The following is a 16,239-nucleotide window of genomic DNA, read 5'->3' on the forward strand; positions in this document are numbered from 1 at the left end:
AAGTTTGCAGATGACTATAAATTGGGAGGTATCAAAGATCCTCCCCATATCACCAGCATCCTTCATGAGGGTCTAACAGAAACAAATGACTACTGCCACAGCCACAGTTTAAAACTCAATGAGAAGAAATATGTTATAGTGCCCTTTAGGAAATTGTCCACCCAAGCTAATTACTCCATTGTTGATGATAAATAATATACCATTAAGAGCTGACCCAATAGGTAGAGATCTGGGAACATATTTAAACAGTAATCTGGCCTTCAACCAACATATAGGCAAGCCCAACCCATATGCAAGGATATGGCATCCAGGTCCAAGTAAGCTATAATAACACTCTACTCAGTCTTTATCAGACCCATCATTAAATACAATGTCCGCTTTACCACGTGTATAACCAGGCACATACAACAGTTGGAACATCCTCAAGTGTTCTTCACCAGTAGAATCCAGAGTAATAATACCCTGTCTTACTGAGACTGCCTTAACTCATTACAGCTGAGTGATGCCTCCAGACATTTCTGCAGTTTAGTCAGGTATCAAATATTGTTTGTTCTAATTTGCATTAATAGTTCCAAAACTATGCTACATACAAAGTATTAAATATTTCATCTTAAAACTTACACGATGGCAAATGCAACTTTGTAGATATTTTCCTTTGACTAGTGCAGTTAGAGATATTAACTATCGTTTGTGTAATATTTATTTATATTGTAATAAATTTTACATTTATCTAAATACCTTGACAACCAAGTAGCACAAGGAGAACTGCTTAGCATCCTATGAAACTCTCAGCTGGATGAACAAAATTTTGCTGACAGTAACTGTGTAACTTAAGTGGTTGCTGAGAAATTGTAAGATGTTTACAAAATATTACAAACATAATAATTACTAGAAGAATCTAAAGAGTACTACCACTATGAAAATAGCTTGTCATTTATACTTCTTTTATTAACCCCTATGAATCAAGAGATGTGAATATTTGTTTGAAACATTAGGATATAATTTGATTCCATCAAAAAGGTTAAGCTCGACTCATTGGAAGTTACAGTGCAAACTTCCAGTGCTCCATTGGAGGGAATGATTAAGGCCCTATTTCTGTACTCAGTCTGCTACAAGTTACTGAGATGTGATGTATGGCTGGCATATATCCTCATATGCGGTTCTGTTGGATCTCTTGCAGATCTGCAAAACAAGCAGCACCAGCAACACTCTACCCCAGAACATGTGTTTTGCCTGTGACGTAAATAGAACATGCTGGACAGACTGATATGTGTCTGAAAGGATCCTTATGCTATAAAATAAGCTCCCCATCCTTGTGAAGCAGAGCTCATCCTGACCCAGTTCAAATGAAACCTTCATCATTTGATGGGTAATCGAAAATTCACTCTTGGTCTGGACCCTGGGTCTATGTTCGCTTGTCGAATGGTAATGGCTATTCCGCAAACAGTATCCAACAAAACTCTTTTCCATCAAAAATGGACATCATCTGAGGAGAATCCGGTTAACAGCGGATCCTTCCCCCACACCCCCCACTAACTATATATACCAACTCTTAAATCACACTACAGTAGGAAAGGGCATATTTCCTTATCCCGAGCATACCAGTAAATCCATCCTTCCTTCCACTGTGAGTATGTTGGCCAACTATAGCTATGTAATGATTTTCTTTCTGATGATGTATGTTTTTGATGAAAAGGAGTTTCACTGGATAGTGTTCGAGGATAAGCAGTTCACTGGAATTACCATTCAATGAACAAACATAGACCCCTGGCACTCATGTCTCTGATGGACAGAAGTTGACAATAAGTAAATTAATCCACAACTAACAACCCCCCCCCCCACATAACCCTTAGCTCCCTCTTTACTAACATACCCCATCATATAGGCATCCAGGGTATATGGGAACAAAACTGGGCTGGGTTGCACAGCTAGGCTTATAAAGACACTGGTGGTTATTACCCTAGTTTAAACCCATGAAGCTATTTGCATGAAGCATTATTGGGAAGATAATCTTTCAGCTGTGCTTGGGATTTTGGGTTAATATTTCTTTGAAATCGACAAGTATACCTTCCCACACATTAGGACTTAGTAAGGAAAAAACAATGATCTGTGTATCGTAGTTTAGTTTGAGGAGCCTAAAGGATAAGGCCTAGGTAGCTTTGCTTTCTGAGTTTGTAGGAAGGGGTTTCCCCTTATTATTATTGTAAACCTGGCAGTTGGTGCAGAGGGTTAAGCTGTGAACTGTAGTTCCTGTCGTACAATTTTAATTCCTTCAGTTTTCATTTGCCTGCTGTGTGATCTTGAGCAAGTTCCTTAACCACACATTGCTCCTAGGTCACTCTTGAAAAGTGACTGTGTGTTCACTGGGAATATCTGGTTAACAAATTATTATTATTACTATTATTATTATTATTATTATTATTTTAATAATAATAATAATGATAATAATAATTATTATTATTATTATTATCAGTTTGGTTGCTTCAGAGGAACTTATTTGTCTTTGTAAGAGTTTGAAAATTTGAGATCAAATGAGTAAGTCATATCTTTGTTTGACTGGAAGCCATTTTGTTATTTGAAATATTGTGCAGTGGTGTTCAACCTTTTTTTTTTCAGTTTAATTTCTCCAAGTCTTTTGGGTTTCTAATTTCATGATGGGAAAGGACTCCGTTCCTAAGTTGAAGTATGATTAAAGTTCATGAAATTAGTATTGTTTCAGTTTTTGATGTTAGCCAAAAGTCCTCTTCACAGCACCCAGAGTGTGCCCAGAATTGACTCCTTCTTCAATTCATATGGCATTACATGCATCTGTAGCATATCTAAATATGACTGTAAATTCCTTTTTATGAGACCCATTGCTCCAACTACTATTGGACCTGTCTGGGTATTCTTCTTTCGCATTGCCCTCATTTCTGCCTGCAAATCATCATATTTTATGACTTTGTGTATCTCTGTATGTAAGACACGGTAATCACTGGGTATAGCAATTACAATGACCAATGCTGCTTTTGTTTCATGGAGATCTTGATCAACATGAGGTTGTTCCAGGTGTTTTCTGTACTTACAACTATATTTATGCCTTTTCCACTTTTCCTTCTTTCTCATCTAATCCTTCTCCTTATATACATTCTTTTGTCTTTTGGCACATTCAGTTGCTGCCTGATTTTTGTCCACTTCTGGTTTCATTTCCATTTGCACTTGACACAGATATGCTTCTGCTAAACTAATCAGGGAAGTCATCTTGGAATTCTTCTGCCCATGTTTTAAAAACTTTTGATATGTTTGGATCTTTTGAAGTCAGCAGGTATGTATGCAGCCCTATGACTGCACATCTGTACGTGTAATCAATTTCAAGGTGCCCAATATCTCCTTAAGAATGAGAAACATATAATCTTGGTATACATTGATTTTTATATATCATTTAATAAGTGTGAAGCATTTTTCTTGTTTTCCTGTCTAACTGATCTAATACATTTTGGAGCCAGCCAATCACACCAAAACCGTAATTTAAACGAGGAGAGCAAATTGGTTTATACCTTGGACTTTGTTCCTAGATGTCAGGGCTGTTTTGAGTATCAATTGTTGTCTATTAAAATATTCCTTACTGAGTTTTGTTCACATTTGTTCATGCTTTATTGTCGACCCTTCACGAATCCCCAAACGTTTATACACCCCCTCTAGCTTAAGTTCCTTTAGATCACATTCTTGACCCAAACTGATATTTTCTTGGTGTTGTAGTTTTCCTGCTTTAAATGTTGCTTCTGCACATTTAAGAACAGGAAATTACATTCACACAGTTGTGCTTTCCGCTGCTCGTCTGATGAATTATAAAGTTTTATATCATCCACAAAAAGAAGATGAGAAGTATTTATTCTTTGTTTATTGGGAGCCAAACTGTAACATGACCTAATGTGTTAAGTAAATAGCTTAATGGGTTGAGGGCAAGACAACATAGCAGCGGTGACAAAGAGTCATTTATTTATTTATTTATTTATTGACATTTGATTACCAGGAAAGTCTGACTGGGTAAAACCCATTTTCAGTGGATGCCCGTGTAGAAAAGCTCCAAATTATTACAAAACGTTTAAAAACTATAATTTTACAATCTTCAAAAATAAAACAGCTGCAGTTTAAGTAATTATACCAAATTAGACATAATATAAAAACATTGGTTAAGAATTGATACAAGGTATATGGCAATCATTTAATATTTAGAGAAATTTTAAACAGTTTGTAGAGAACTTAATGTCATACTCCCCCTTTGAATTTTTATCCCTGGAATAATAATTTGTTCTTTGTCATGGCTTAGCTTCATAGTGGTTTGCCACTGTTTCACGGTCACTGTAACATTATTGATCAATGTAGGGTGTATCTTAAAGATCTATAAGCACTCCTTTATCCATGAATGTGGGATGCTATCAAATGCTTTTTTTGTAATCTATCCATGCCATATTTAGATTCTTCCCCTTTATAAATTATCCATTAAGACTTTATTTAACAACAAATGATTATTTGTTCCATATGACTTTCTTTTGTTATGCTTTTGTTCTATTGACATGATTGAGTTTTCTTCTAAATGACTATAAACTGGCATCAATTCCAATATCTAGTTTATACGTCATCGAAAGGCAAGTTATTAGTTTATATCTTTTAGGATAGCTTGCAGGTTTACTCTTAAAGAGGACTATTGCTTTTCCTGTTCTTAACCAGATTGTTGATTGTTTGGGATGTGAATATAAGTAGTTGTTACTAATGGCTAAATCTCCATGTAAAATTTTTAATATCTCTAGCCAGACGTTAGTTACTGCATCTCAGCCTGGAGTTTTCCATTTAGGAGCTTTTCTTAATTTTGTTTCAATTTCTCTGGTTGTTACTGCATCCCATTTTATATCCCATACATTTGAACTTCTTATTGTTTCTTTTACTTCTTGTATCCATTCAGCATCTTTGTTATGTTTAACAGGGTCTTCATAAATATTTCTCCAAAATGTGTTCTTCTTTTATTGGTGGTGTTTCAATTCCTTTTGCTTTGTTTTCCTATTCTCTGAAAACCTTTTTGGGTCATCAGTGAATTGTTTATTTTGTACTTTTCATTTATACTTATCTGCATATTTTCTAAGTTGTTTTTTCTGCAATAGCATACAATAGATCCTTGTCTGTTTTGATACTGCACATTGCTTTTATCACATCTATCTTTTTAAGCATTTTGTTGATCTGTTCCATCTGCTATACACTTCTTACAGTGGCACCTCTTGTCTTAATTGCTTTATAGTTTTCTCTATCTGGGGCTTCCTTGATTGCATTTAATTTTTTCCCTTTCTTTTCCTTATTGCTGTGTGTTTTGTGGTAAGGCATTATCTGTTATTAACGTAGCTGCACAGTAATATATACATTTATTTGTATTATATCAGATGAATTTCAGTTAATAACCTTGATTACTGTGTTCATTTGTTTTATCAGACTTCTAACATTTTGGATCTCATGACTTTCTGTAATCTATTTCTTTCAGCGATCTTAATATGCTTATTCATCTCTATTAAATTTCTATTAAATCAAACAACTATTCCATTAGATCATTTTCTTCTAAGCTGAGGGCACATTTTTTGCTTTCTATTTCCTGCAGGCATTCTATAGACACTTCCAGAACATCTTTCAGTGACATTTGTAAACACAATTTTTAGTGATTTAATCTCCAGTGACATTTTCTAAACAACATTTCTAGTAATTTAACATATATACCATATATACACGGAAATGAAGGAATTCAATATGACATAATATTATACAATGATAGGAACACACTGAATCATCTGAGTAATCTTATACAATTAACATGTTAACTTTGGTATTTCAGTAGCAACATTTCATGGCTATCCCAACCACTAAAAGTATTAGTATCCTCGGGATTCAGGAAAGGTAAAACTCCATGCAGCAACAGTGTAGCAGCTTCTGCATGGAATTCGGCCACCGAGCGATTCAGCAAACAGCTGATCTGACGTAGATGAGCTTGTCTACACTGTTCCTGCATGGAAGACCATGTGGCATGCTAATCACCTCATTTGCTGGTGAAAACTATGAGGTGAATTAGTGATTCAGGAAGCTGCCAGCTCTCTGTGCAGGAACAGTGGCAGTGCAGAAATGTGTTCAGTTACTAACTGTACACATTTCTGCAAAAAAAAAAACAGCACAAATAAAAGCATGTATTCACATCTGTAGGCATACCAATGGCCAAATATATGATCATTGGCATGAATAAATGTTTAATTTTAATAAAAAAATAACTTTTTTTGTGGCCAATCAAGGCTGTTTAAGCATAGCACAGCGGCTCGCAACCACAATTGTGTGGAAAATAAAAAAATGTGAAAATGCAAGTTTAAAGAAAACCTGCATTTTGCCATTCTTGTCTATGGCATGCAGAATCCAAACAATACCAGCGGATAGTAGTTGTCAAGGGGAAAGGCTCCGTGTCAGTGCAGTATCTATGGGTTAAGGCAGTGGGGTATGCAAATGAGGGGATATTTACTGAATCACAAAATATTCTAAGTTTAAAACCTGCACCTAACCGTGTAGGTGCTAGAACAGGATCATGTAGGCAGGAGGAGCAACTAACATAAGAAGGGTGTGTGTCATACTTGTTGTAAGCACACTGGAGCTCTGTTGCCTGGGTTTGTGCTTAGCTAAGCACAGCTAAGCGAGGGGTGTGTCTGAGGCTGAAATGTCTTACAACATGAAATGAAGGGCGTGTTTGTGTCCAGTGAGGGACATTTCTGCTAAAATGTGTTTAACTTGGCTAAACAGGTTTGCGCAGCGTGCACTGGGACTTAAAAAAAAAAACACAGGAAATGGCAGTAATGTGTATATTTAAGTAAGGGGGTGTCCGAGACTATATACTGTTGTTTATCTTGCCTAGACAGATGTGTGTGCCACGCACCAGAATTTAAACCACAAAAATAAAAATAATACTGGAAATGGCAAGTGGAACAAGAAAAAAAAGGGAAATAGCAGAATAGAGGCACTCAAATACAAGCAATAGAGCTGGCAGGTGGAGTGTATCATGCTCAGCCAATCATACAGGCAGCATCTGCAGCACACCACTATAAACTATGTAAACAACTTTCAGTCTGTTTTTTCCAACAAACTCTACACCACCTGACAAAACTAAAAAATGTTAACGGCTGCTGTCACTCTCATACATCAGTATGTGCAAGAGGCTGAGAATGGTGAAGAGGACAATGCTGACAACTGTCCCAGACTTACGAGGAAGAGGAGAAGAGGGTTCATGGCCAGGGTAACCCACCTGGGGCTACATGATCTGGAGACAGTAGAGCACTACAGGGTGGACAGGGACATACTGCAGCAAATTGTGGAGCTGTGCTGGCTTCGCCTCACATCCAAAACAAACAGAGGGGAACCCATCCCAGTGGATACCAGGGTATGTGTAGTTCTAAGAATACTAGCTAGAGGTACTTTCTGAAAATCAATGGGGGATATCATGGGGGTGTCACAAGCATCTGCATCCAGGATACTCCACCAGTTCCTGGATGCCATGTGACCACATGCCGAGCAGCGCATTAAATTCATCACCCATGAGGAGAGGACCCTCAATATGCATCTCTTCCACCATGTAGCAGACTACCCAGAGGTACTGGGTACCATAGACTGCGCGCACATCCACATCAAAGCACCACCTGATGACTGGGGTAGGGTCTACATAAACCGCAAGGGGTTCCACTCCATCAACTGCCAGGTCATATGTGATACCCAGGGCATTATCATGAATGTGTGTGCTGGCTGCCCTGGAAGCTATCATGACTCCCACATCCGGCATTCCTCACAGCTGTATCAGTGGTTTGCCAAGGGGGGAACATCCCGTATGGCCATTTAGTTGGGGATACTGGCTACACACTGGAGCCGTGGATGATGACACCCATCAGAAATGCACATACGCTCACACAAGAATGCCATAATGAAGCACACACACAAACCAGGATCATTATAGAGCATGTGTTTGGGATGCTCAAGTCACGGTTCCGCTGCCTTGACATATCCGGTGGAGCCTTGCAGTACTCTCCAGCCACATGTGCACACATGGTCAAAGTATGTGCCAGAGCATAAATGTACAGAGATTCCACCATTGTAATATATCACCAAGGTGGTGGACCATTTCCACAGCACCAACAGTCAATTGCTTGCAGGCACACCCCTCAACAGGCTGGATTGTGTAAGAATGCATAGAATTTGGCCCATAAACCTTGTGTGTGCATCATCCATCCTCTATTCCTCTGGTAAATTAATGTGATGATCTGAAGAGGTAAGTCACTAGGTACTGAAACAATACATGACAGTGTCAAATGGCATATATGACAGATACCTGCTAATACAAGTCGTGTAACCCTAGCAACCCATACATTACTGAGATAAATTATCACAATCATTGTATGGCCCATTGTTCCCACAATTGAATAGGCTATCTAAAGATATCCTGCACCAACAGGTTGAGAGGTATGGCTGTAGAACAAAACAAACCAGACTGGAGTACAACAATCCCTGGAATGGAGTCCACATGTACTATAGAAGGACACACTGGGCATGCTCATACACTTAAAGAAATGTCAGTAGGATCTAGGAATGAACAGGCCTTCCCCACCCAGTGCACTTTCCATTGCCCCATCTTAGCAGTCCTGAAGATGTCTGTCACCATAGACGTCATTTTTGTGAAACTCAGTCCCCTAAGCTCTGTGGCATGTGAGATAACTGCATAACACAATAGTACAAATAACTACTTAGGTGGGAGTTTTAATCTCAGTCCTGGCAAATATAAGAGTGAGTGAGTGGGTGTGTGTGTGTGTGTGTGTGTGTGTGTATGTGTTCACAACTAAAAGCTTTTGTGTCCATTCCAACCCAGTACACTTCCCCTTTCCCTACTTTAGCAGTCCTGCAGATATCAGTCACCTTAGAAGTGCCTTCCATCAGGCCTCACCCCCATAAGCTCTGTGGCATGTGCGATTGCCTAACACATTAGTAGAAATAACTAGCTAGGTAGAAGTTCTAATCTCAGTCCTGGCAAATGTAGAAGTGTGTGTGTGACAGTTGTGTGTGCAAGAGTGAGGGAGTTGTGATTTTGTTTGTTTATAGGTGAAACAATTTTATGCCATTCCCACCCAGGACAATTCACAGTACCCCACCTTATTAGTCCAGATGATGTCAGTCCCTTATCAGCAACCTTGGCCAGCTGTCAGCCCTATAAGTTCAGTAGTTCATATGATACATGCTTAATACTATAGTACAAATGACTAGTTTGGCAGTGGTTCTACTGTTGTATTTGGCCAATGTGTGTGTGGATATGTATGTGTGTAAGTAGAAGTATTTTGATATGTTTCCCACCCACTGCCCTACTTTATCAGTCCTGCTGATGTCATTCCCCATATCAGCACCTTTGGCCAACTTTCAGCACAGTAAGCTCTATAGCATATGTGGTAAGTGTGTAAACATATAATATGAATCACTAGTTAGGGAGGGGTTCTAGTCTCACATCTGGCAAGTGTGTGTGTGTCTGTTTGTAGGATAAAGTATTTTGATAAGTGTAACACCCACTGCACTACTTTATCAGTCCTGCTGATGTCATTCACTTTATAAGTTCACATGTGTGTAGTAGGTAATGGCCCAGGAGCCTTAACAAGTCTAGCACATAGAAGGGCCCTCCCATTGTGCCACCCGATGTTATGTCCCAGTGCCTGTATCAAGTATAGCCACTGCAGTGATCCTTGGGTTGAACTGTCTATTACCCATCCAATCATCAAGATTCCTCTGGAACAGAGTCAGCTAAGTGCTCTACATGACATGTATAGGAAGTGCATTCCAAGGCATGTGCAGTCTCTTGGTGAGGGACCTGTTCCACTGGGTGTATATGACGCTATTGAATGGACTAAATAGCAAATGCTATTTAGTCGATCCGATACTGTCGAAATGTCAAAATAACGAAGTCACAGAACATCAAATTTTTTCCCAGGGAAAAAATTCAGTGGGCTGTCTTCAAGACTTTACCATTTCCTCTACTATGGTGTGATCTCAGAGTTGGTATATTTAAGTAGGGGTGGTGTGGGGGGGGGCAAAGCCCCCCCACTTACATTTGTGTTTAAGTTTATTTATTTATTTTTTTACGGAGCAGTGAATTTTGTCCCTGGGAAAAGATTTGCTGTTCCGTTTGTTCGATATTTTGTTGTTTTGATATTATCGGTATGATGAAATAACATTTGCTATTTACATTGTATGATAATATGATATAGACGCATTCCACCAGCATGTTGTGGTGATTGTGGTACTGAGGTAAAGGTCTCTACAGTGTGTGGTGTGGATGGATTCATATGTAGCATTTCTAAACCAGATGGGTCAGACATGGCTTTGTAAGTCAAGCACAGATAGCTGCTAATTAGGTGATGTGACATAGAGAATAGCTTGGATCCTCTAAGTCTGTCTGTGTAGGATGTGTGTTTAATGCCTAGGAACCCCTTTGCCATGTGCTTCTGTGGCTTCTCCAGCTGTAGCAGGTGTCTAGTGAGGTACATGGCAAATGGGCCATAATACTTGAAGAGTGGTCTAATGAGGGAATAGTAGACAGAGATCATTACCTCTGTCTTCCTGGATGCAAACCCCTTGGTAATGCAATGTGCCATATAGGGGGACTTCGTGACCACAGTGGCAATGTGGTACTTGAAGAAGAAGTTGCTGCCAACCTGTGTCCTCAGATCCCTTATAATGCCTACAGTGTTCATTGGGCTCCCATTAATATGGAACTTACTGGAAACTGAGTGTTTTACCAAAGGGGATGATGATACATTTTGTAGTGTTACGCTTCTGGCCATGGTTCCACACCACTCATTGGTCTCACTGAGGCCTTTCTGTAGGATGTCTGCATCACTTGTGGAGTTCATGATAGCTCCCAGCTTGCAGTCCTCTATGAACTTGGTCAGCCAGAGTTTCTCTGTGTTGGGCTGGACCCCTGAGAAGTAGATGCTAACAGGACACTATCCAGTACTGATCTCTGTGGAACTCCACTCGTGACTGCTTGCCAGTCTGATTTGGAGTTTGCCGCTGTCACACTGTGTGTTCTGTGAACCAATTTGCAAACCACCCACTGATATAGGGGTTGATGCCTAGTTTGTTGTGCTTACCAATAAGCACTGACTGAGAAATGATATCAGAAGCCTTGGCCAGACTGAGGTAGGCTGTATGCTGTGCCTTACTGTCATACACAGCCCTGGTGACCCAATGAAAGACATAACCAGTTTGAGCAGGCATGAATTGCCATTCACAAAGCCACACTGTGTGGGGTCTGGAGTTAGGAGATCACCCATATCTTGGCCAATCAGTTCCTTGATGATGTCCCCATACCTGTGCATAGTAGACTTGTCAGGCTAAATAATCACCAGTGTCTGTAGATGCTACCCCTTCATGGAGAGGGATGACTGTTACAGTGTGCTATTTTGGAAGGACAAAGCCTGGGGTGAGGCTGTGACTGACCAGAGCACACAGATGTGGTGCCAGATCTCTTTGCATGTCATGTAGAATACAGCCATGGATATGTTGGGGTCCCATGGAAATTGTATCCTTGCCTGTGGACAATGCAGGTCAAACCTGGCCTCTAGTAATGCTGGATGCCTGGAGTTCATCTGCCATTGTGATCACCCCCTTGGGGTGGAGAGAGGGGTAAAGCTGGCACTGAATGTGTTGGCAAGACTGTGGCCAATATCTGTTGTGTGTCAGGATAGGAATCAGCATTGTGCAGTAAGTCACAGCACTTGTGGGTATTGCTGTGGAGGTTGTTGATATAACTATCAAAGGATTTTGTGATTGTTGTCAGTGTCTTCTGCAAATCTGGCTTCATAGCTGCCTGTAGGTGATTCCATGAGGGATCCCAAGTTGTGTTTGAGGCTAATAAGAGTCTTGGGACACCATCATTTTCTGCAACAGTGTCCTCCTTCTCTTGTACACATTAGTAATGGCAGGGGACCATCACAATGGCTTCCAGTGTTTGGAGGATAGTGCCTGTGTTCTGTTGGCTGTGGCTAGTTCCATGCATCCATGTACATGTTTGTGCAGTGCATATGTGTATGATGCGACAGTCATGCAGCTATTTCCCATTGGCATGGATGCAGTGAAGTCACCCACCCCTGTTTTTATGACTGCAATGTCAGCATTGGAGTGGTTTTGCAAGGTGGTTACCTTTGTGGGATGTGTGGGTGAGATGTTGAGGTCCATGTTGATTACATCATGTTTGGATCCGATCAGGTAGGGATTGACAACTGTGGTCGAGCAACAGTCCCATATGTAAGTAATCAACACAGGTCAAGATTGTTGCATCCTCTAGTGGGTGTCAGTATGAGCCAGTCCACTGCACTGGAACTGATGAATTCCATGAAGCGTTGGGCCAGTTTACTGGTGCCTGACTACTTTCCCCAGGTGATGGAGGGGTAGTTGAAGTCTCCTACTATGTCAGTGTTGGGTTGGACCTTCATAGATGCCAGAGTGATGAGGAATATGCATTGACAGTCTAGGGACATAGCTGGAGACCGATAGCAGGCTATGGTGTGGATTACACTATTCCCCAAAGTCAGTTTTAGCGGACGTACTTCCAATGCATTATGCTGGGATACTAGTGTGGAGGTGTGCATCTCCATTATGGATATGGAGACAATAGCACCTGTGGAGGTGTGGTCCATATTTTGGCACTGACAGCTGTGGAATCCATCATAGCCTGTTAGTGCAGGGCTGCTGTCTGCTGCTGTGAACTACCTCTCCATTTCAGCACAAATGGCAATGTGCTCTACTTTGAGGAGTGCTTTGAGTGACTGCAGCTTGATAGTTAGATGTCTACTGTTGAGCAGTATGACCCTCAGATTGCATACATGTTTAGCTGTTACTGTGGTAATTTGATTTGGAACACTGCCTAATAAGGCACTATGGTGGTGGCAAGACACTTGCCCTGTACCTGGAAACCCAGGGCTGACATATTTAGGACATCTCTGGCAAGGCATTGAGGTCTGTCAGTCATGTTATCCCAAGCAGAGAGGTACAGCATCCCCTGAGAATGGCACACAGCATGTAAGCCAATGTTGCAGTCAATTATCTGTTGAAAGTACTGCAGCGTCATTCTGGTTGAATGGAGTATACTGCTCAGGGCTACTGTCATACCTGCCTGGACCACATAATGTAAGTGTTCAACCATGTCTCTTGTCATGTAGCCCAGGGAGGTGTGTCTTAGGTCATTCACACCCACATGGATGATGACAGAGTGATACTAGCAGCTGTTGTGGAGTGGCCTGACTGGTTGTATAATGTGTTGGATGCAGGCATGTGATAGACAGTTGGTTGTTACCTCCTCCATAATCAACATAGTGAGTGGGACATCTGTGTGCCGCAGTACAGAGTCACCCATCTGTATTGTGCAAGGTAGTCAGCCTTAGGAGCTTAGGTTGAGCTGTGCAGGTGACATATGTGTCCTTTGGCATGTGCTATGTTGTGGTGTCTAAGTGGGTGTCTATCTTGCTGGTCTGTGCTGTTTGTGTAAATGTCCATTGAGTGCCTCTGTGAAGGTGGGTGTGTGGCTTTTCAGTGTATGTCAGGGCTGTCATAGTGGGTGTTGTGGCAAGCTATGTGGTCCACATGGTGTGGTGCAGGTGTTGATCTCATCTTCTTGACCAGCTAGTCCAGACTTTGCTGGAGAGTGCATATTTCCTCATTTGGTGATATAGGGGTAACTCTCACTCATCTGAGTGCTTGGAGTTTAGAGGATGGTTGTCTGTGTACATAAGGCAGTTGCAACACTGCCTCAGAATGGACAACTGCATCAGGTTAATGGGTGAAAGCACAGATATCTGCACTACAATCATGCCAGGAGGGGCTGTCATAAGTAGTAAGTACTGGGGATAATTCCGTGATGAACAAGTACTGCTGATAGCTCCCCAGTGTGATACACTTATTGATGCAATAACTTGTTGGAGTGCAAAGTTATAATGCTATCTGGAATGCAAGAAAGAAAGAACTAGCAAGATGTATGGGAGAAACTGAAGGCACCTGCCACCTGATAATACTTTACCTCAGCTGTGCAGTTATCAGCACCTTTGGCCAGTTGTAAGTCCAGAAAGTGCTGTAGTGTGTGCAGTAACTGCATAACACCATAGTACAAATAACTGGATATGCAGCGGTTCTAATCTCAATACTGGCAAGTGTGTGTGTGTGTGTGTGTGTGTGTGTGTGTGTGTGTGTGTGTGTGTGTGTGTGTGTGCTTGAGTATCATGTACTGTGTGGGTTATACAATTTTTGACTTGTGTACCGCCCTGCACACTTCCCCTCACTCCAATTTAGTAGTCCTGTTGATGTCATTCACCTTAGAAATACCTTTGGACTAGGTGAAATTGTATAAGCTCTGTGGGGCATCTGATAACTGTGTAACACTATAGTAAACATAACTAGATAGACAGGAGGTCTGATCCCAATACTAGCAACTGTGTGTGTGTGTGTGTGTGTGTGTGTGTGTGTGTGTGTGTGTGTGTGTGTGTGTGTGTGTGTGTGTGTGTGTGTGTGTGTGTGTGTGTGTGTGTGTGTGTGTATTGGATACTGTGTGGCTTATACCATTTTGATTTGTGTACCACCCATTACACTTCCCCGCCCTACTTTACTACTGCTGTTGTTGTCATTCACCTTAGAAGTACCTTTGGACAAGGTGAAATTGTGTAAGCTGTGTGGTGCATCTGCTCACTGTGTAATACCATAATAGAAATAACTAGATAGGCAGGAGATCTAATCTCAATACTGGCAACTGTTTGAGTTTGTGTGGGAATCATGTACTGTGAAGTTTATAAAATTCTGAGTTGTGTACCACCATACCCATCCTAATTTAGTAGTCCTGTTGATGTCATTCACCTTACAAGTACCTTTGGATGAGGTGAAATTGCGTATGCTCCGTGGCATGTCTGATAACTTCATAACACTATAGTGCACATAAATAGATAGGTAGGAGTTCAAATCTCAATACTGGTGTGTGTGTATGTGTGTGTTTGTGTGTGTGTGTGTGTGTGTGTGTGTGTGTGTGTGTCTGTGTGTGTGTGTATGTGGATCATATCTTGCATGGCTGATACCATTTTGATGTGTGTAACATACATGGCAGGTGACAACCTCCTGATGCCATTACTTTATATAGTGTGGTAATGGCATCTGCCTCACATGCAGCATGTGAAACCATTGTACAGGCCATACCAGTCCTTTGTACAGATTGGTCTGGAACATCCAGATGTTTGGAACCTATTACTGCTATGTCTGCCTTAACAATGCCCCTGTATGTGATATAGTTGCCAAATAGGCCATAGTGAGTGTACAGACACATATGGCAGCATCAGGTATCATACCTGACTGAAACAGCATACTGATGCAAAGTATGCTGCCCTCACACTTGTCCAGGCTTGTAGGTACAATAAATGAGTCTAGGTGCTTGGTTTTACAAGTGAATTGTTCATGTCATGGATCACATTAAAGGTTGGGAAAGGTGTTGACTGACATATTGTGGTCTCAATCAGTATATATCAGAAACAAATGGAACCTTAACAGGTGTGTGTATACATTTTATATCAACTGTATAGCAGTAATGTTTTGCACATGCCCCTACCTAAACCAATTTGTCCAATACATTTTGCTGGTGTCTGTCCAGATTTCTTGCACTGACAGGTTGTGATATATGCTACATGAATGTTAAATTCTCTTCATATAGGCCCCTGTGGTGACCACTGTGATGCACTACAATTAACTCCACCACAAGTGAACATTCACATAAAGCAATATGGCTATTAGTTATAGTTGTGTGCATGGTAACTTGCATGCCCTCCACATGCCTGGGGTTTTGCCAAAGCACAACTGCACAATTCCATACTCACTAGCTTCAGGCTGCTGTCCAATATGCAGACCATAGTGACCTATGTAGTTGTGGGAGAGAGATATTGTCAGCAGACTCACATGTGCCCTTGGAAAAGGATGGATTCAGCATGTCTGCACATTTACAGTACAACATCCAATACTACACAGTTTGCTGTCATTCACCATAGATTTGCACTTCTGTGCATTAGAAATCCCCATCCACAACTGCAATTGTACCTGGCACATGCATGTATATAATGTACAGATACAAGTATGTGTCATACAGTAGTCTACTAATTCCCACTGGGACCTTGTCTGCATGCTCCTTGTCCA

The sequence above is a fragment of the Protopterus annectens genome, chromosome 3.part1 (genome assembly GCF_019279795.1).
Source record: "Protopterus annectens isolate FY-2018-M chromosome 3.part1, PAN1.0, whole genome shotgun sequence".
Classification (NCBI taxonomy): Eukaryota; Metazoa; Chordata; order Ceratodontiformes; family Protopteridae; genus Protopterus; species Protopterus annectens.